The sequence below is a fragment of the Suricata suricatta genome, chromosome 3 (assembly GCF_006229205.1).
Source record: "Suricata suricatta isolate VVHF042 chromosome 3, meerkat_22Aug2017_6uvM2_HiC, whole genome shotgun sequence".
Classification (NCBI taxonomy): domain Eukaryota; kingdom Metazoa; phylum Chordata; class Mammalia; order Carnivora; family Herpestidae; genus Suricata; species Suricata suricatta.
The window spans coordinates 49,612,550-49,634,028 of record NC_043702.1 but is presented as its reverse complement, the minus strand read 5'-3'; the positions used below and the strand labels follow the sequence as shown (position 1 = coordinate 49,634,028).

Genomic DNA, 21,479 nt, shown 5'->3' with positions numbered 1-21,479 from the left:
ATAAAGACTTATGGGTTAAGATAAGAAAATTGAAATTATTCTAAATATTTGATACTGCTCTTCAAATTGGAATAAAATACACATTTTAAATATGAATTGTTATTACAATCCTCTCTGAATCTGCAGAATTTTCTTTAAGTTTACTCTAAATAGAAAAGACAAGTGCTGAAAGGTGAAAATACATAAAAATGAAGATCATCAAAATACAATATCCTTATGTAGTAGAACTGGCAACTTAATTCCAGAAGTTAGAAAACAAAGTGAAATGCAGTATCGAATGGATGAGTGCTCTGGAGTCAGACTGCCCAGGTTCAAATCCTGGTTATGCTCTTATTCAGAGTATCTGTGGGCAAGTTGCTTAGTCTTTTTATGTTTCAGTTTCTTTAACTATAAAAATACATATTTGAGTACTTTTTAACAGCAAGTATTGCAAAGTATTGCATGTATTTTACAGAAGATGAAACAGAGTCATAGAGAGATTGATACTTGATGAAGGTAACACTGCTACCAACCCATACAACCTTAGCAAGCCCAAAATCTTCACTCTATATCCATATTGCTTTCTTGTTTTTGTATTGCTAGAGAAATGATAATAGAAATGGGCCCTGTCTTCAAGATAACACTTTAAATATATAGAAAAACAAGAAGTGAATGGACAAGTCTATAAAGGTGCTCTGGAAGCATGGATAAAATGATGTTTACCGGAGCCCAGAAGGGCGGGGGACACCTTCCTTAGAAGTTGACAGCTAAACCAGGTCTTGAAGTATGGGCAGGAATTAGATCAAGGTTTGGGTGTGGTGGAGATTGTACTCAGCAAAGGAAATAGCAGAAGAGTGGAGAGGATGTTCTGCGTGCAAAGGGAGGACACAGAACATTTGGTATTTACAATAGGTCACTTAGGCTGGAATGTAGAATTTGGGGTGGAGCAGGAGCCTGATTTTAAGGGCAGAAGGTTGAAGCAATTCTCCTCTACTAGCCATGAAAGTCACACATCAAGAAGAGCCAACACAAATGCTTATGCACAATGATGTACACACTGGCCCCAAACCACCAGTACCTTTAGATGTACAAGATGGTACTCATTAACAACTGTGAGGCATAGGTCCAAATTCTTTATATATAATGTGTGCCTCAGGCCTGGGGACGTCAGATTTGCCTATAGGTAGTGTATACTCTAAGGAAAATAACCTCATTAACAATTGAGAGAAATCACCCCTACTTCCTTCTTCCAGGTATTCTTTCTCAAGGAAAGTTAATCTATACTAGAATTATGTGTTCACAATCCTTTGTTTCTAATAGGAAACCGCCTTCCCAACATCCTGCTTAAAAAATAATATTGGTGGTGTATTAATCTATTTTCATGGCAGAAGATCATCTGTAGACATTCAATGCCCTATGGGTGCATTACAGAGAAGTGCTGGTTTAAGGGCCTCTTTAAACTCTATTCTCAAAGATAGATTGTCTCAAGACACTAGTGAGTTTCAGTAGCGTAAGCTTATTACTTAAAAACATTTATTAAGAAGTAACTGAAATATAAGCTAGTTGAGCACCTGAGGAAATTTCAGCACAGTACCTTCCTTACTCTGAAAGGCAATCTTTTCCATCTCATGCCTCCCTGAATAGTTTCTAGAAAGGTTATTTATAAGGCGCCGCCATGCTGAGAAACCATGTATCTTAACAAGGTTAGTATCGGTGATAGTGGAACTCCTTGTGGTGTATAACCTTTAATTTAACTAATCAAGTATGAGGAAGTACCAGGTACTATGGCAAGCACTAGGAATGCCGTGAATAAGATCTAGCTCTGTTCTTAAAACTAATTTTGTACACATAAAAATATAAAGTTTACATGATGCAATATGATAAGTACTAATTTAGAAGTATTCATCATATCCATATCAGACTTGAGAATCAAGAGAGACCATCCCAGACCTGGAGAAAAAGATAAACCAATTTGGTAATACTTTTTTTTCTCTCGAAGCTGAATGTAGGAGGGTTGAATCACTTTATATACAGGCCAGAAAAATATCTGATTAGCACTAACTTGTCTAGTGTTCATAATTCAAATGAGTGATAAGGTTACTGGAATTGCTAGTTCTCTTATCTTTTAAAACACCTCAGTCTCCCTTGTAAGTGGTCTAAAAATGCAAATTATGTGATATGTACCTGCTTAACTAGAATTCTTTCTCTCTATTATGTAATATATCATAAAATATTTTTAAGTCAAGTCACTACCTAAAGGTGATAGTATTTCTAAGAATACTTACTGTGGCTATCACAATTTATACAGAATAAGATTCTTTTGAGACTCTGAAAGCTATAAAAAATATTTCTCTAAAACTCTGAAGCAGTTTTTTGTTATCTTTGAAGCAGAAAAGTTTTAATGTGAATCTGTGAGCTATTTGTCAGTTTAATTTGAATCCTTTAATCCATTATGGATAATTGTGGATAAATCACAATTCTTAATCTGAACAGTCTTCATATTGAAATAATTTAAAGGAATGTCATTTGTCTAACCTGTGTTAGAACTCACATTTCCCAATTTACATGGGGTTTAGTATTTTCGTGACTTTTTCATGTGAGGATAACATCTGCTTCCATTCTCAGCTGCGTTGTTACTGCCATTTCTTTAACTCTTTTTTTTCTTTCCTAACTTCATCAACTCCATTAATCATATGGCAGTGACACTGATTTTTATAGTAAACTAGTGAGATTGTTGGATATGGGAATTACATTTTATGTAAAAGATTAGTATCTTCCTATTTTTCACATGTAGAGAAAAAGAAATGATACTGGTTCCATGTATTTGAAATATAATGTTAAAACATTCCATATTAGTTTCAAACAAATTTCCTATTTATGACAGAATTAACTATACAGAAGGTCATAAAAATATGAAATGTTATATATTTGTATTATTATATATTTATCACATTTATTATATATTTTATAATATTAAAATATTTCAGGGCACCTGAGTGGCTCAGTTGGTTAAGCGTCTGACTTCATCTCAGGTCGTGATCTTGCAGTTTGTGAGTTCAAGCCCCATGTTGGTTCCTGGCTGACAGCTCGGAGCCTGGAGCCTGCTTCAGATTCTGTGTCTCCCTCTCTCTGTGCCCCTCCCTAGCTAGCTCTCTTTATCTTTTTCTTTTCCTCTTTCTCTCTCAAAAATAAACAAACATTAAAAAAATTAAAAAAGGAAGATATGTCAAATCTCCTCACATGTTAGAAACATGAAATAATTTTCACCTACTATAAATTTAGAAAGGCATCCTGATAGGTATGAAGGTAGATAATACTCTTTTTACCTATGAATATTTGAACATCTCATTTTATTATTATACTACCTTTCACTTATAGATAGAAATACTTCTAGTTTTTCCCCAGATTTATTGAGATATAACTGACATATTGTATAAGTTTCAGGCATACAGCATGTTGATTTGATATATTTATACACTGCAAAATGATTACCACCTATGATGTTGCTAACATCTCTAACACATCATATAATGACCATTTCTTTTTCATGCTGAAAACATTCAAGATTTACTCTGCAGCTTGCAAGTATCATACAGAATTATAAGCTGTAATCACCACACCATATAATAGATTTCTAGAATTTATCTATCTTTAACTGGATGTTTGTACCCTTTGACCAATACTTCTAGTTTTTAAAGTGTTTTCCCATGTGTTTAATCTTTAAAAATCTCAATATATAAACATATTACTTATAAGATATAATATATATATACTAACAAAGATATAACATATGTAATGTATAATATATTACACATATGAAATACATAACAACTAGAGAGAGTGAGAAATGTGGTTCAAAATCTTTTTTTTTAATTTTAATTTTTTGAGAGAGAGTACATGCATGGGCAAGTGGGGGAGGGGTAGAGGGAGAGGGTGGGAATCTTTTTATTTATTTTTATTTCAGAGAGAGGGGGAGAGGGGCAGAGTTAGAAAGAGAGAGAGAGAAAATAAATCTCAAGCAGGCTTTATGCTTATTGAGGAGGCTGATATGAGGCTTGATCCCACAACACTGGGATCATGACCTGAGCCAGTATCAAGAGTCTGACATTCAATTGACTGAGCCACCCAGGTGCCCTAAAAACCATCTTTGTTAGAGAAAATGTAAAAAGTTTTTTTCATCTACAACCAGCTAGCAAACTATGGCTAAGAGGCCAAATCCTACCCACCACCTGTTTTTGAAAATAAAATTTTTTTAGAAGACAGCACTCTTTCATTTACATATTGCTTATGTCTGCTTTTGTGTTACATGGCAGAATTGAGTAATGACAGCGACCATTAGGCTCACAAAGCCTAACACATTTACTACCTGGCCTCTTAACAAGTCTGACTCTGCTCTATAGAAATTTGTCCTTAAAAACCATATTTAAATAACTACTTTAAAACTGTTTTTCTTACTTATGATTTCAAATTGAATACTATGTGGTACATTTTACATGAGAAATCTGCATAGCACAAGAGACGAAATGTAGAATTACACAGCATTTAATGTTAATATTTTATTTTACAATATAGGAAGGAGTGTTATCAAAATATTCATGCTGACAGTAAAATAATTAGGGAAGTTTTGATTTATTGATAATGATGTGACTACCATGTATGCAGAGAGGAACAAAAAAGTCTCTTCTTAAAATGGAACTAAGACGGCTCTAATTTAGTGTAGCATGCAATTCCATTCTTGCCAACAATAAGATTAGCTCGTACTTAGCTAGCTCTTAATAGAAGCAAATACTAAATAATTCCTACAGCCTTAAAACATGCAGAAAGGCTTATTTAACCTTACTTTTGAACACTATTTCCTTTAGGGAGTTTTACACTTGACTACAAATATTTGGCTCTTTTCTTGAGAAATATCTTCAGACAAGATGTGCTATAATTCTATTATTTGTAATATAAAATTAAACCAATGATAATAGATTCTTACCAGTTGAACATACAAATGAATTAAATGTAGATTTTTCTGGAAGGTATACATAACTTCAAACTATTGCCTGCCCCTTTATTTTTCTACTCTTAAGATATTTAACTTTAGGGAAACTGTAAAATCCAGACTCTCCTTAATTATTGCTAGAAATTTTAGGGAAATTTAATTTGGAGAATAAAATAAAGAACTGATGTGGATAAATGAAACACAAATATACAGTAGAGTTAGATTTTTAAAAATAAAACTACATTTTAACTGTCAGGACACTAGGCATTTCATTTTTATTTTGATATATTTGAGCTATTGAAAAATAATGAGATATTTTCCTCCAAGACCCCATACTCAACATTTTTCTAAAAAGACATATGCAACATTCGAGTGTCTTTTGATGGCCATGCTATACTTCTTGTGGGCCTTATCCATAGCAACTTATGGGTGGCATCCAGCCTCAAAACATATTCCTATATCTTCTGAGCATGGCTTTTATTTATTTATTTTTTGCATTACTGAGGTTTACTCATTTTTCCTTGTATCTTACAGCTTTATTAAGCCAAATAAAAATATTGATGATCTCCTAAGTCAAGGCATGATTTACAAGGCACTCACAAATTAGAATTTAGATAAACCAAAGATAAAAAATTGTTCAAATCTATAATCAACCCTCAATACTAATTTTTATCAAACATCAACCAATTTTTTTTTCCTAAGAAAGTGTCTAAAAATAATGATCCAACACAACTATAGGACACCAAAATAGACAAGAATTCTTTTTCATTGGTTTTGAATGCTGCTTACATTATGAAGCTTTGTAATTTCTATGAATGCTCTCTGAAGATCAAGTTCATTGTTTTTACGCTTGAGGAAAGAGACTTGCTTCAGCCTGAACAAAGAGAGCAGAGCCAAGGCCAGGGTTTCTGCAGTTTCTACAAAGGGCCTCCAGAATTCCTCCAAGGACCCACGGGAGCCACTGCAGGGGTGGGGGTGGGAGGCTGTGGAAGGGCTAGGCAGGCCAGACACCTCAGGTTCCCCTCACACACTACATGGTCTGTAACAAGAGTTGCTCAGCTTGCTTCTCGTTGACATATTTGAAATTCTGAGTAAGAATGAGTTTGAAAAGAAAAAAAAAAAGAATTCTGTTCCTAAAAAAATTTGAAATCCATTGCATTACCCCATGCATCCTGGGAAGAAAAAGGGAGAAATGTCACGGGGACCCACATTTGAAATGATGTCACTATTAGTACCTACCACGAGAAACACCTAGGAATTGTTACTTCAAAATAAGGCAAAAGAGATCCTGAATGCAGTTTTTGTACAAGTAAAATCTTTATAGTTCACATTTTCTTTTTTTTAATTAAAAAACCTTTTTTGGGGCGCCTGGGTGGCTCAGTTGGTTAAGCCTCTGACTTTGGCTCAGTTCAGATCTCACGTTCATGGGTTCGAGCCCTGCTCCTTCTCTGTCTGCCCCTCCCCCTCTCATGCTCTGTCTCTGTATCAAAAATAAATAAAACATTAAAAAAAAGAAAATTCCTATTAAAATAAACTCTTTTAATGTTTATTTTTGAGAGAGAGACAGAAGGTGAGTGGGGGAAGGGCAGAGACAGAGGGAGACACAGAATCTGAAGCAGGCTCCAGGCTCTGAGCTGTCAGCACAGAGCCTGATGCAGGGCCCAGACTCACAAACCATGAGATCATGACCTGAGGTGAAGTCAGAGGTTTAACCAACTGAGCCACCCAGGTGCCCTAGTGTTTTTCTTTTTTCTTGTATTTTGGTTATTGGTCTAGTGTTCCTAGAAATTTGAATCACACAGAAATGAACGGCGAATAAACAAAGTTTGGTAGAGGAACTTTCAATGTTTCAGAATACAAGGACAGGTGGAGCATACAGAAAAGCACAAGAATAAACTAACTGCCAGAAATCAGAACAATGGAATGCTAAATGGACATGCTGACAGTAAGAGAACCTCATGGGCAAAACAGTCAGGAAAAGCTTCCTAGAAAAGAGGTACTCAAGTAAGAGTAGAAGTAAAGGAAACCACATTCCTGGTGGAGTGAACAGAGCTGAAGGAGGGGGGTGGAAACAAGTTTATTGAAGAGAAAGATAGATCCAAATGGAGAAGAGTGTTTGTGTCAGTGATACATAAGCTTGAATTGGTAAAATTGGGTTATATTGAAGAAGCCCTTTCAAGACAATGGAGAAAGACTGAATTGCTAGCAAGCTGGCAATGTGTTCTGAATTATCCAGGCACTTTTCTTTTACTGTCTTAAATTACTGGTGATAGAAAAAAATTAGGTGATACTTGAAAAGATGCTAGATCATTTTCATAGATTTAAGGTAATAAATGCAATAATGGATACACACAGACATTTTATACTCTTTCACTTGTGCTGGCAAAAAAACAAAACAAAAAAAGCTTTGGAGGCACACACCATTACCTAATCTATCTCCTTCATATAAGATTTACATATTACATATCATTTTAAATTTTTATCATCCCCTTTTAAAGCCTGTTTTTTAAACTTTTTATAATCTGGATTATAAACTTTTTGCTAAACTCACCCCATTTCCCAGTTCTGAAAACTGACTTCAACTGCTCTTGTTTTGTGCAGCTGAATCTGCCCTGACTAGGGGCATGGGGGGAAAAGCAGAGAGTTCTTGATTTAGTAACCATTGGATCACTCACAGGCATAAGTGTGCGTCTACTTATAGACACGTACACACAGGCACACAAATGTATATTATCATGTAAAAAGGTTCCTGTCAGCTTAAGCCATTTCTCCATTGACCAGGGGAGGCCAGTTCATGTAAAGATTATCGGAATGACTGTGGTTATACTCATAGTAAAAAATAGAATTTTAAGAGCATTCACAAACTGATTTGACCATCTGATAAGCCATATGAAACAGATGGAAAATGCCAACTTTTGGTGTTTCCAGCACCACACAGCCTGTGAATGTAATCCTTTAGAAAATTTCCACCATTTATCTTGCTTTCTTTTGCCTAACATTACTTTGAACTTTGAGGATATTGAGAATAAAAGCTACATATTTATATGGATAAAGAACTTTATCCTATTTCTATTCATAATTCAAGAAACATCACACCCTGTTTTTCATAGTAGTGTAATTATAAATATAATTCTACTAATTCTTAAAACAAAGCCTGGGGCACCTGAGTGGCTCAGTTGGTTGAGCGTCTGACTTCAGCTCAGGTTATGATCTCACAGTTCGTGGGTTTGAGCCCCGTGTCGGGCTCTGTGCTGACAGCTTGGAGCCTGCAGCCTGCTTCTGATTCTGTCTCCCTCTTTCTTTCTCTCTCTATGCCCCTCCCCCACACATTATTTCTCTCTCTCTCTCTCTCTCTCTCAACGATAAATAAACATTAAAAAAAACTACTGTCAAAAGAAGCCCTTTGCTACATAATTTTAACACTGAATAATTTCTGTTACATGGCTTTTTGCTAGGTGTTCTACCAAGTAAGAAAATATCTGCCTATCTTTATTTCATATCTACATTTGTTCTATAATAACTAATATTTTCTGAACTAGAATAGATCTTAGAGATCTGTGCAGAGAAAGACATCACATGTTACACATTTCATGAGAGTAATTTTTATGGAGTACTACATAAAGATGTAAAACTATGAATTCTGAAAACAGATGTATTTCATATTAAGGGCTTTTCACAAAGAAACCTTTTGAAAATACCAATTAGAATTTGCAGGTTGATATTTAGGGATAAACAATATGTGTATTGACTTGCTCAAAGACAAGGTTAACAAAACTGCATTAGTTAGGATGCCTATGGCTGTAAAGAACAGAATATGCAATAAGAACTGGCTTAACATTAAGGAAGATTTACCTGATACTAAAATGTTTTACATTAAGGTGGTCCCAGAGGTGGCTAATTCAGCAGCTCAATTACTTCATCAATGACTTAGGATCTATCTAACTTTCCATCTGTCATCCTGAGAATCTAGGATTGTCAGATTAAATACAGGATATCAAGTTAAATTTGAATTTTAGTTAAAAATAATACATGCTTCTTGTGATATTATTCATTATTTGAAAATTGAACTGGGTCCCTGCATTACTGTTTCCTAAATCTGGGACGCTTACCAGCATCTTGGTTTTTCTTTCTAGGCTAGTTCCACTCATGGTCATATGTAGATGCCAACATCCAGTGGCAGAATAAAGATTCTGTAGGTGAGGAAGAAGGTGAAGGAGTGGTGTTTTGGTAGGAAACTACCAATATAGGTCTCCAAGGCAAATCTGAATTTTTGTTGATTGAAACATAATTTCCTCTAATATTAAGTAGTTAATTATACCATAGTATGTATAGGTTTTTTTCTGTAATTTTTTTTTTTTTAGTTTCTTTGTTGAAACTGAGAAAGCCCCTATCACTGCATGTAAAATAACAAATAATATTTATTGAGTACCCTGAACTAAAGGAAAAATATGGCTCATTCGCAGATTTCCCCTTCCCACATTATTCCTAGGGCACATATAGGAGCTTCTCCATGTTCATGGTTGCTGGTCTTTCCTCCTCCTTTATGTTAGTTGTTCACATTATGCATGGTCCGATTACATCTCAATTTCCTATGTTCTCTTCCACTTTCCACTCTCCTACTTTTGAAAACTTAGGATATCCATGAGGCCGTATTTGTAGTTAAGTGATAATGGTTTTATGTGGGCTAGATAAACGAATCTATGTTAATATTTACTTTACTAATGTGTTGGACCTCTGAGGTAATTTAAGGCCTTAACCATTTCAACAATTCAACCTCTTTAAAAAGCTCTTGAGGAATGCTGCCAGTTTAGGCATCTTAGTGACATGGCACTTTTGGCTTCCCTATCACACTCGGAGAGGCAGGTGGCTACAAGAAAGTTTGGCCTATGTGACTTTGCCGCTTGGGGTAATGTTCGTTATGGCTGTCTGGTCTCACTTATGCCATCTTTCATTCCCACATCACACTCACATTGCAATCCACTGGTTTCTGCAGCCGTTTTCTCCACCCCATTTCCTGTCTCATCTTGAATGATTCATAGGTGACTTCAATATTTATAGATGTGCCCCACCCAACACCGTAGACTCATCATTTCTTGAGCTCTCCTGCTGCACAGGCCTTTAACTCCTTTGGACTTCAGTGATCTACTACCAGAGCATCTCCCAGGGCTACCTAGTCAGCCCCGGCAACCCTTTACCCCCCATAAATTACATTTTACAATCTTACTGTCGTAACTTGAGTTCCTGCTCTTTTCAGTGATCCCTCTTCCTTATTTCTATCTAATTATTTGGCTTCAAAGGAACTTAAACCTTAAGAATATAGCAAAGATTCAAGTCTCAGAACTCCTATATGACTCTGCTTCTTTCCCTCCTGCCCTGTGTCTTCCATCTAACCCTGTATGCTACAGCTCATCTCAACGAATTCCTCAGCTTCCATCACCCACAACCTCTGAGCTCCTATTCTAGATGGGTGTACATTTTAGTCTTTTGAAACTTAACACCTATATACCTAAATCTGATAAGAAAAGTCATGCCATTGCCATTAATCAGCACTGTAAAGTGATTAAGAGCATGGAGCCTGGAGCTACACCATGGAAACTTAGTTCTAGGCTCCTCCACTTACTAGCTGGGTACCCTTAGAAAAATAGCATGGCCACTGTATGCCTCATCTTCTTCATCTGAAAAAAAGGGAATCATAATCAAGCATATCTCATAGACATATTATGATGAATAAATAAGCTGATATTTATAAGGTCTTAGAGGGGTATTTAATGGTTAAATAAATATTTTACTTCTCCCCTAGACTCTTGTTTCCATTTTTAATAACAGCTATTCCAAACCTTTGCTCTTTTAAATTTTCCAAACAGCTCATGATCCATTACTTCAGCAGATGATCTGGCCTAATTCTCCGAGTACAAATAGGACATTAGGTGTGAACTCTTTAAATGATCTTCCCCTGAAATTTTAAATACATTGATACATTGTATTTCTTTCCCATCTAAAAGAAAGAAATGACCTTTTAAAATAAATTTTCCTCCCTTTTCAAGATCATATCCCTTCAAATACCTAGTCTTTTGTGTGTATATTTAATCTTTCTCTGTCTACTTGTTATTGTTTTTAACCGTTAAACATATTTTATTCCTCAAAAGAATAACTAGAAATCCTTCTTCTGTATTCTGAAAGTCTGTATTTCCTTTTAGCTATTTCCTATCTTCATCCTTTTCTTCATCAGATGTCTACATTTACTGTTTCTGTCTTTACATCTCGCATGACTATTCTTGAGAAATGACAGTGTTGTAAGAAGGTCTAATATTAAAATTAAGTGGAAATAAACTCAGAGGGGTCAAAAGTTTAGAACTTGCCTTTTCCCCAACTAAGTCCAGACATAGATAATCATGATTTGAAATATAAAACCATATATTTATATAATGGCTTTCTTGCTCTTTTGTTCTATCTTAACCAATTAATTGTTTTAGTTTGACTACCCGTGTTACCTCCTGTTTCCAGCTCCTAAAAACAATCAGCCCCACACAGTCCTAATACAATCAGGTTTCACTCTCTGCCATTCCACCACAATTACTGTCAAGGGGCAGCAATAACGTCTGTACTGAAAGATCCAGAGATCAATTTTCAGTTTTCATCTTAACCAACTTCTCAAAAAGTTGGTAGACTTGATAATTTCCTCCTCTTTAAAACCTTTTTGTTTCAGTGGCCATCAAGATACCACTTCTCTTGGTTCTCTTACTACTTTGCTAGTTGTGTTAGATGATCTTTCTTAGCTTCCTTTGCTGGATTTTTCTCCTTTATCTGCCTTGAAAATGTGGAGTACCCCAAGCACCATCCTTGGACATCTCTTCTAATAATTCTTCACCAATTCCTCCATGGTGGCCCCAACTAGTTTTTTAGTTTTGGAACTATTTATATACTGAGGACTCTTAAATTTATATTCCAGTCCAGATTTTTCCTCTATATTCATATATCTAAATGCCTACTCAACATACTCCCTTGAAAGTCTAACAGGCTTTTCAAACAATATATTCAACAAGCTTTCGTTTCTTCCTAAACTCCTCCACTCCTATATTTCTTCATCTCAGTCAGGGAGAGTGTGTAAACTTAATGGGAATTCTCAAGAACACTACAATAAAGCTGGTAAAAGAATAAAAGCCACTGAAGAAGACTGAGAAGTAGGAGAATAGGAAAATGTAAGATCAAGAAAGAAAAGTCATTCCTGCAAAAGCGATAAGGATAACTATAAAATGAGAGCTGAAAAAAGATACAGCAGATTTGGCATTTTTGAAGCCACTGATGACTACTGCTTTGGTAGGTTTGGAATAGTTTACTTGGGAAATAGAAAGATGGCTGTCTAGTATTAGGGATTCAACATACACACACACACACCCTATGATATTTAAGCTAAACTTTCATCCAGAGTTCCAGTTCTGTACTGTATTTCTGAATGCTTGGGGCTACATCTCCAACAGTATGACTTGAAAGTACCTCATATCTAACATGTCCTATAATGAACTCATTTTCTTTCCTCTCTTTCTCCTTACTTCCAAACAAATTATATCAAATACCCAATTCTCCTAAACTTTCTATTATGTTTAATGACACCAATACCTATCCACCAACTACAGTAGAAAACAAACCTTGAAGATCATTTTGTTTCTTCCTTCCCAGCCATTTCTAGTTTGTCAAATCTGATTGCAGCCCCTATTTCCAGCAATCTAACTTGAATTTTTATTAACTTCCCTGTAACCAGGCCCCATACAAATAAGCCTCCTAATTGGGTTTGTTGCCTAACAACTTCCATGCTTGACTTTCTGCTATATAGTTACTAGTTATCTTTCAATAAAGCACTTTAGTTAAAAACTGAAAGTTGCTTTCAACTTCTATTGTAAGATTACAATAATATAGTCTTAGAATAGCACACCAAGGCCTTTGCAATTTGGCTCACCATTCCAACCTCACTTTAGGATACTTTCTCACTTGCCTTAACATAATCAAACTGAAGTACACATTGTGAGGGGTAATGCAAATATTTCCCATTCTTCTTCTATCTCTGAAATAAATAGCAAGAGTTTTCAAAATTCAAATAACTTTTCCTCCCTCGATTGTAAATAAAATTTCAAAAAGTTTGGAAAATAAAAGAAAAAAGTCAGTCTTAATATTGTCCTGGTAATGGAACATCTTTGTTTCCTTCCTAGCATCCTCCTATGGATATACATATTTGTATAGTAAATATAATTTTGCAAAATATTCTTACATATTTAGCTATTCCTTTTCATGGTGCAGAAGAGGAATATCAAAAATTATTAAATACTATTTTGAGAAAAAATGGAAGAAAAAGAGGAAAAAGGGTGGGGACAAATTAGAGCTATGAATAAGGTTTAAGATGCATACCATGATGACCTACTCATCTACCATGGGTGAGCCACACATTTGGCTCTCAATTTTCTACTAACCAATGTTAAAAACAGAAACTTTGTTAGTTATCCAAGTCCCAGCGCCCATGAGATTAAAATAAAATGTCTCAGTAGTTTCAACTCATCTTCAAACAAATATTATAAAAAGATTTCTTCTGAGGTTCTCTTCAAGGGTGATGTACTTAACAAGTTCTGGGAAGGCTCCTTTTTAGAAGTAGCACATCTTATTTCACATCATTGCTCGTATTGAGAATCAATATAGGCAGATGCTATTTTACAAATCAGAAGTGATTTTTGTAAAAAACATCTTTTTGGAAATCATTTGATAATATCAAAGCACCCAGCTCTTTGCTGGTATGCTTTAAATAATGGCTAAATATTAACTCATATATAGTATATATTAGTCACAGTAATGGTTAAATTTTTTTAATGTTGATTTATTTTTGAGAGAGAGAGAAAGAGAGAGAGAGAGAAAGAGAGAGAAAGTGTGTGCATGCAGTGATATAGGGGAGAAGTGGAGAGAGAAGAACAAAGGACCCAAAGGAGGCTCCCTGCTGACAGCAGCTAGCCCAATGTGGGGCTCTAACTCAGGAACTCACCATGAGATCATGACCTGAGCTGAAGTCAGATGCTCAACAGGCACATTAATAGTGGTTGTATTTTACCCTTCACAAAATCTTTCTGAATATTGTTTCTCTTCAAAATAGAATTTTGATAGTTCTGAGGTGAAAAGTGAAATCTTAGAAACTTCAGGTCTCCTATTGGGCAATTACAGCTTACTTGGAAGACCACACTTTAGGCTGAAGCAAAAATTCTTCTTGATCGTGAGTGTGATTCCTCTTGAGAAAGTTCTCTGAGTATGAGAATGTGGCTGGGTTAGGGATGCTATAATCTTGGGCTTTTGTATGAAATAAGGAATATGATGTTATCCTAGAAGGACTCAAAAATTTATTGATACTTTAAGAAGCCTAGATACTAAAGTCTTTGTTTTTATATTCTCTGAGTTTGCCAGAACATTTGATAAGATAAAAGCAGTTTTTCTACCTTTGCCATTATCAATGTTTGTAGGGCGTTTGAGATATGGATTTTTGTCCCTAATTAATTCTGTCACTAACTAAACAGCTGACCTCGGGCAGGCTACTAAAGTTTCCAAGCTCATTTCCCCTCCCTATGTAAAATGAGGGAGTTGTTGTAGGTAACTGCCTCCTTAGGATTCCTTCCAGTTATGAGTCACACTGACCCTCTGCCCACTTCTGTAAGTGAAGAATCTCTTTAGTCCGAGGAGAGTAAGTGATTACTAATGTCTCTTTAACAGTGGACCTGGAGTACTAGGAGACAGTCCCACATCTTAGATGAGAGCTTTGCAGGGCAAAATCCTGATTGCACTCTGCCACGTACTAGTACACAGCCTCGGGCAAGTATTAATCTCTCAGAAGCTCAGTTTCCCTAACTATAAAGTGAGAATACTACAAATGCTTTTATAGTTGTTGTATTAAATGAGACACTGTAAACCCAGCCCTTAAGTAGAGTATCTGGCACAAGGCAAGTACTCAATCAAATGTATCCATTTTTCACATTGTTATTTCCTTGGGCCCGCTGACACAATTGCTCTTCTAATAGCATTTCTCCAAACTGAATATCAGCACTATTATAATTACAGTATTTAAAGGTTTTAAGGTGCCAACTTGGCTGACTGGAAAGATACATGCTCAGGGGATTTTTAAAAAATTAACCAAAACAACCTGTGTGTTGACCTTTATCCTGCAGTTCTTTTATTTAATAGAAGTCTGTTAATAAACATAACTTGAAGTTGTTTGATTTAGTGCTAATGTAATCCAGGCCAAATATGCTACGTTTCTTGTCTGCTCTAAAGAAATTTTAATGGAGGTTTGGTTCACTTCTCTGTTTGATTTGAAACAAGATTGTGGGGAAGTTCTTAGTTTTGGGCTCCCATCAATAGATATGCAGTCACTTTAACTTTTGATCATTTGTAGATTATATCTAAATGCAACTAAATGTGATAAAATCATTCTTAGATGGTTGAGGTAAGCTTTGAGGGCTGTGTAAGTACTTATCTTCTAGTTTAAAAACAACTGCCTAACTATAAAAGGACAAAATTCCCCAAATGTGGGAAAGCAGAGTTCTTGGCGATACTCTTAAACTACAGCAGGAAACATGTGTTTGTTTATTATGACCCTAGTGCTTTCACAGGCCAGATGAACTTTCAAACACAGAGTTTTCATTCTGTTTAACCAACAATTGTCACCCGACTTGTGGAAACCAATAATTTTTGCAGGGAGTTCAAGGAGAATATTTGCAAAATTCCATCCGCTAGAACCTGGCTTGTCCCCGCAGCTTGCAGATAGACCCTTTGTAAACAATTCTAACTGTAGGGCCACCTATGGAGTGTATCAATTACCACAAAATAACTTGCTGGATCAACCTGTGTTAAAGGTGTCCTTTATGAACTATCAAATTTTATAGCACAGGAATTTTGAATTATCATTATATGTTTAAGAATCTTTGTTGATTCCAGGTTTCTCCTCATTCATGAGATGTGAGCCTCAACTGATTTGTACTAAGTTGTGGAAGAATAATTACTTGTATTTCTGCTAGAAAGTTCTCTGTAGGATTAAGGGTGAATAATATGTTATATAGATAAAGAAGAATCTATACTGATTCATAAATGTTGAATACCTGATTGTTAAATATCCAAAATATATCAAGCCATTGCATAGACTTTTATTATATTAATTAAATTTCCAAAGTTTCTTAGGAACTAGCTTATTATTTTCTGTTATTATATAACTTCCTAAAATTTGCCTATAATGATTATTAATTGGTCAAAATGGACTTAATTAGAATAAAGAGATTATTCCATAGATACATCTTATAGCTTCTGAATTAAAGAATGACAAAAAGGGGGACTTAAAACTGATGCCAAGATCGAGGAATCTGCTAGTTCTGCTCAGTGTCACAGTGGTGTTTGATATGAAGTGTCCTGGTCTTGGTATCCTACCGGCTCAATCTTACATTTTTTGGTTAATGATGGTAAGAGAAATTGGTAGAGTTGAATATAACGAATAGACAAAAATGGTTTAGCAAAATCCTGTCTGAGTCTGGCAGAAACCCCGCTCTCTCCCCATTTTGTCCACCCTCAAACTTGCCAAGCCTTGTTCACTTTGGCTTTATTTTAAAAATGCATTTCTGGTGAGTGAGGAAAGGTTTTGTACTGTGTTTTCAATGACTCACCCAAAATAACTCCATTGAACTTGTAAAGGGTCCTGTTTTGAATGCAGATTGTGTTTGTTCTGAGATGGGCATGAAGGAACTGCAGAAAGGAGATTAGAGAAGGGAAATGTGGTGGGAGAGACAGTGCGGTTTATATTTATTCAAGTTCAGGCACACATCAGAATTGTTTTTAAAAAACACATTGTGTATGTGTGTGTGTTAAAGATGGTTGTCTATGAAGCCAGTACCATAAAGCTCCTAAAGATACATTAGTATTAGATATGGTTCATTTAGTCACTAACCTCTTTATTTTGATTCTCATTAAACGTGGAAGGAAGGGGCGCCTGGGTGGCTCAGTTGGTTAAGCCTCCGACTTCGGCTCAGGTCAGATCTCACGGTTGTGAGTTCGAGCCCCACATCGGGCTCTGTGCTGACAGCTCAGAGCCTGGAGCCTGCTTCCGGTTCTGTGTCTCCCTCTCTCTCTGACCCTTCCCTTCTCATGCTCTGTCTCTCTCTGTATCAAAAATAAATTAAAACATTAAAAAAATTAAAAAAAAACGTGGAAGGAAGATTTACCTATGAATATATAATTCCAAATATATGCATTGTGAAACTTTATGAAGCACTAATTGACTTCAAAATAGGAAATATTCATACATGTAAGACAAGCTAGAAATTTAATCTTAAAATAGAAAGAAAATATCTATAAATACATTGATCACATAATAGGACAGTGTTAAAACTGGGAAATGCAATAATGACATCCTCTTGTGTACTGTATAAAAATGTCTAATATCACATGGCACTGATTATTTAATATTAATAGGTATAACTTTTCAAAAGCTTTTATGATTCAAAATGTCAGAGACCTTTAAAAACAATTATTTTAGGGTAGGACTGAAAAGAAAAAAAAAAAGAACTGAACTAAACTTTCATGAATTCATGAAACAGACCCAATAAAGTTTATTCTGTTATGTAATCTTACTTCAGTCCATTGTTAATGAAGAATAGATGAGCTATTCTTACCTGTTGCTCAGAAACACCAAAGAATTGAGCCACTGAAAAGAAAACAAGGTATCTATAAGGTTTTACCATGGAGAGGGTAAATTTAGCATTATGTGGCAAAAAGAAATGGTGATCTGAGGACAGTGAAATGGATGATAAAATGATAAGTCTTCAACATGCACAGATTCAGAAAGTATGCAAACTTACTGAGATTTTGTAAATAATCAGCAAGGCAAAGTTCCATTGGTATTAACATCTGCTTCTTCTTCTGTTGTGTACTTAAGAAAATAATGGAAACCAAAATAGCAGATTGTTATGCTATAGTAATGCTTACTTATGAGGACAATGACTAGTATAATAACCCCTCAATTTTTGCTAATGTGGAAAAACCCTAAAATAATAGGTTCAAGTTATAGACTACATAAGTGAATTTTATTACTTTAAAATATACACAACTAGAAATACCTTAATGATTAATAATGACTTAAATCTATTAAAAAAATCTTAAATGAGACTAACCATAGTTCATTTATATGGTTTGTAAATAGTACTTTGAAAATTTTCTAAGAATTCAGTTGTTCAGTAATATTTTCCATTCATCCTCTTTTATCTTAGTGCAAATTATTCCACTAAGTATCCCTGGAAATGTTAATAGCTATGAGCCCAAAAGATTTCAGATATTTTAGAAATACTGGGTTAAACAAAGTTAAACAGGTTTTTTGGGGTTTTTTCCCCCCCTAATAAATCTTGAGAACTTACTTCTCAAGTATCTTACATTCACTGTGACTGGGTTGGGTGGGAGAGGTGAAAATATAACATACAGTATTTTCTAAACTTATTTCATACAGAATTCTGTTCTCCAGGCACTCCTATTGAATATACAATGCTGCTTTGTTTATTTAATCTGCAATCCTACTTAGCTTACACCTCCCAACTTCCTTTTGTCTTAATAAAGGGTGAAAGGTAAACGACAATGCTACCACTTTCTGATCAGAGTCTGTATCATTAAGATTTTGATGCATAAAATAAAATTTTGATTACATAACTATTATTGAACAAACAGTGCAATAAATAGAACAAAATGCTTTAGCTTACCCAATAGTAAATCTTGCTTAGTGATCTTGAGGCATGTGTTAAGGTCTGGAAAAGCAAAAAATAACTAAAGTAATTAAAGTGAGTATAATGTTTCATTTCTAGAGATAAGCTTTTCCATTTAGAAGTGTAACCAGAGTAGGTTTTCTGTCCTAGCCTGAGTTTATGCCATTTTAAAAATTCATCTGCATACAATGATGATAGATGTCACTTAACAGTATAAGAATAATCCTTCTATTATAACATCGATTATTGCCTTCTGCAATGTAACAATTTCAGCAGCTATCTTGAGTACCTACTTCCAAGTGATTCCATGTGATGCTCACATCAGTTTGGGAAGGTAGTTATCATGATTGCTATTTCACAGATGAGGAATGTGATGGTCAAAGATACTACCTGTTTTGCCTTACGCCATAAAACTAGAAACATACAGAAACAGATTTCAAACCTCAGTCTGTATCAGGACCCTACTGTTTCCATTACAACTTACTAGATGGAATAATTTACATCAAATATAAATTTGTTTATTTCTCTACCTTGCAAGTATCAATGAACCAGAAATTACTCTTTATGCAGAACTTCTGTAATGTGGATTTGCAGTTGGTCTACAATACAGTTCTTGTTGGGAAAATAAATCCTTGAAGAAGCAAATAGACTTTCCTCCTGTATGATACAGCATTTCTTACTGAATAAAGGAAACACCTCGGGCATTTTTTAGTATCTCAAAGTTGAGAATACAATTAAAACTCTTCACATTTCAAAACAGCTTGCTGTTTCAAGGATTTCCTTCCCTACTACTTCTGTACCCTCAACATATTACATTAAAAATGATCATGCAGAAGAAAACACACAGTTGTGTTACTGGATTTTAAGCAATTTCTGTATTCTATTTTAATGTTACCTGCTGGCATTTCTCCCTCTTTTCCTTATAGCTTGACTCTGGTGGTTGACTTTTATTTTTATTTTTTAAAATGTTTATATATTTAGAAAGAGCAGAGGAAGGGCACACAGAAAGAGAGACAAAGAGACGGAGATAGAATCCCAAGCAGGCTCTTGCCAGTGTGGGGCCCAACATGAGGCTCGATGCACTGAATTCACCAACTGTGAGATCATGATCTGAGTCAAAATCAAGACCAAAGTTTAACTGACTGAGCCACCCAGATGCTTCTGTTTTTTAAATATAAAATATGGTTCACTACTGCCTTTCTCAAAAATTCTTTGTTGTCTAAAGGTATTTAACAACAAAACTAAGTAAAAAATAATTGGCCTTAGAGAAACAATGTAAAGCAAATACTTTATCCATTTATTAGTTCGTGCTGAAGAACATAAAGAACAGAAAATTTATCTCAAGAAAAGTCATCGTTTCTCTGTACTAAAAGTATAAGGAGTACAAGAGGAATACAGAATGATGTTCTTTAATCTCTCACCGTTTACAATCCAATCTGGCTGGGAAGTCCAACATACCCTCAAGGCCAGTTATACTAATTACTGCACAATTCAGTCTCAAAATAAATGATCTAGACATTCAGTTGTGAATCAGGGAATCATGGAAAAGATGTGACCAGAAGTGATGGAAAGGTATGGTTGAGGAAAAGTTCTGGTTCAGATGGATCTTGAAATTCATGAAGGTATTGGACAGAAAAGAACAGGAATAAATTGAAAGCAAGGACATAGAGTCAACAACAGCTTGTGGAGATAATGGAGTTGAAGCTGGGAGCCCCAGATGAGTAGGGTGGGGTCTGTTTGGGCCCTGAATGAAACTGTGAAGACAGTATATTTTGTTCTGTGTGGCCTATTGACACCCCTCTCAGTGCCTCCTCTCCAGCTACTTCCCTCACTTTCTCTTGCTTACCTTTCCTACCGGCAGCTAGGCTCTAGCCTACTCTGAAGGGCCTTTAAATTGTTGGCTGCATTTTGCTATAGGACTCTCGAAGGCTGAAAAGTAAGATTCAAGAAATGAATGAATAATAATGAAATTTCAAGCCAATGAGATTCTAGTATCATTGTTCTAGCTCCCCCTTGTATTTTCACAGTACATATTCCTAGGCCCAGAATATAATGGTGGCTCTGGAAAGTTAGTCTGGATCTTGGATAGGATTTTGTAGGTATTGATAAACCATCATAAGTTTGTATGTGAGTTTTCAACAGGATTTTATAGTCTTTATACTAATGAGATCAAAAAAGGGAGAGAAAGACCAAATGCATTTTTAAAATAGTTCTGAACCTTGACATCAACCTCTATCTTTCAACTCTCCACGTACAACATCCATGTGGAATTTCCATATTAAACATTCTTTCTCAATTCATTTTCATACGCAACCATAATAAGTAACTTGCTTAAAGCACGAAAGTAGCACTTCACGAAGTTCGGTCTTTTCCAGTTCTGACATTTTGACAAATACCAATTAGGCTCCTCTTTCATCTTCATCTTCAAGTCCTCGGACTTAGGGAACAGTAACTCTCTGAGAGCCCAAGCATATACTTGTTTTGACGCGGTAAAGAGGGGCAGTTGGCCTTTCCACAAGTGTGTGTGTGTGTGTGTGTGTGTGTGTGTGTGTGTGTGTGTGTGTGTGAGAGAGAGAGACAGAGAGAGAGAGAGCGAGCGAGCGAGAGAGCGCGCGCCTGCGAGAGAAGTTGACAGGAAACAAAGACTGCTACCGAACAAACAAGCAAACAAATCTGTCCCACTCCGTGGGCCACCGCAGAGGAACAAGGCGCCCCACTCCGCGCGCGCCGCCCCGCGCTCCGCCCCGCGCGCCCCG

At 35.6% G+C, this 21,479-nt stretch overlaps 1 long non-coding RNA gene across 1 annotated transcript; it reads right to left on the bottom strand.

Annotated features, from left to right (window-relative positions):
- Positions 1 to 17,106: 17,106 nt before the first annotated feature.
- LOC115286453 lies at positions 17,107 to 18,767 on the bottom strand. Its single transcript, XR_003906070.1, has 4 exons — positions 18,721 to 18,767; positions 17,833 to 17,903; positions 17,647 to 17,678; positions 17,107 to 17,134 (listed from the first exon to the last, which is right to left on the bottom strand). It is a non-coding gene; the product is annotated as an uncharacterized LOC115286453 (long non-coding RNA).
- Between the last annotated feature and the right edge of the window lie 2,712 nt (positions 18,768 to 21,479).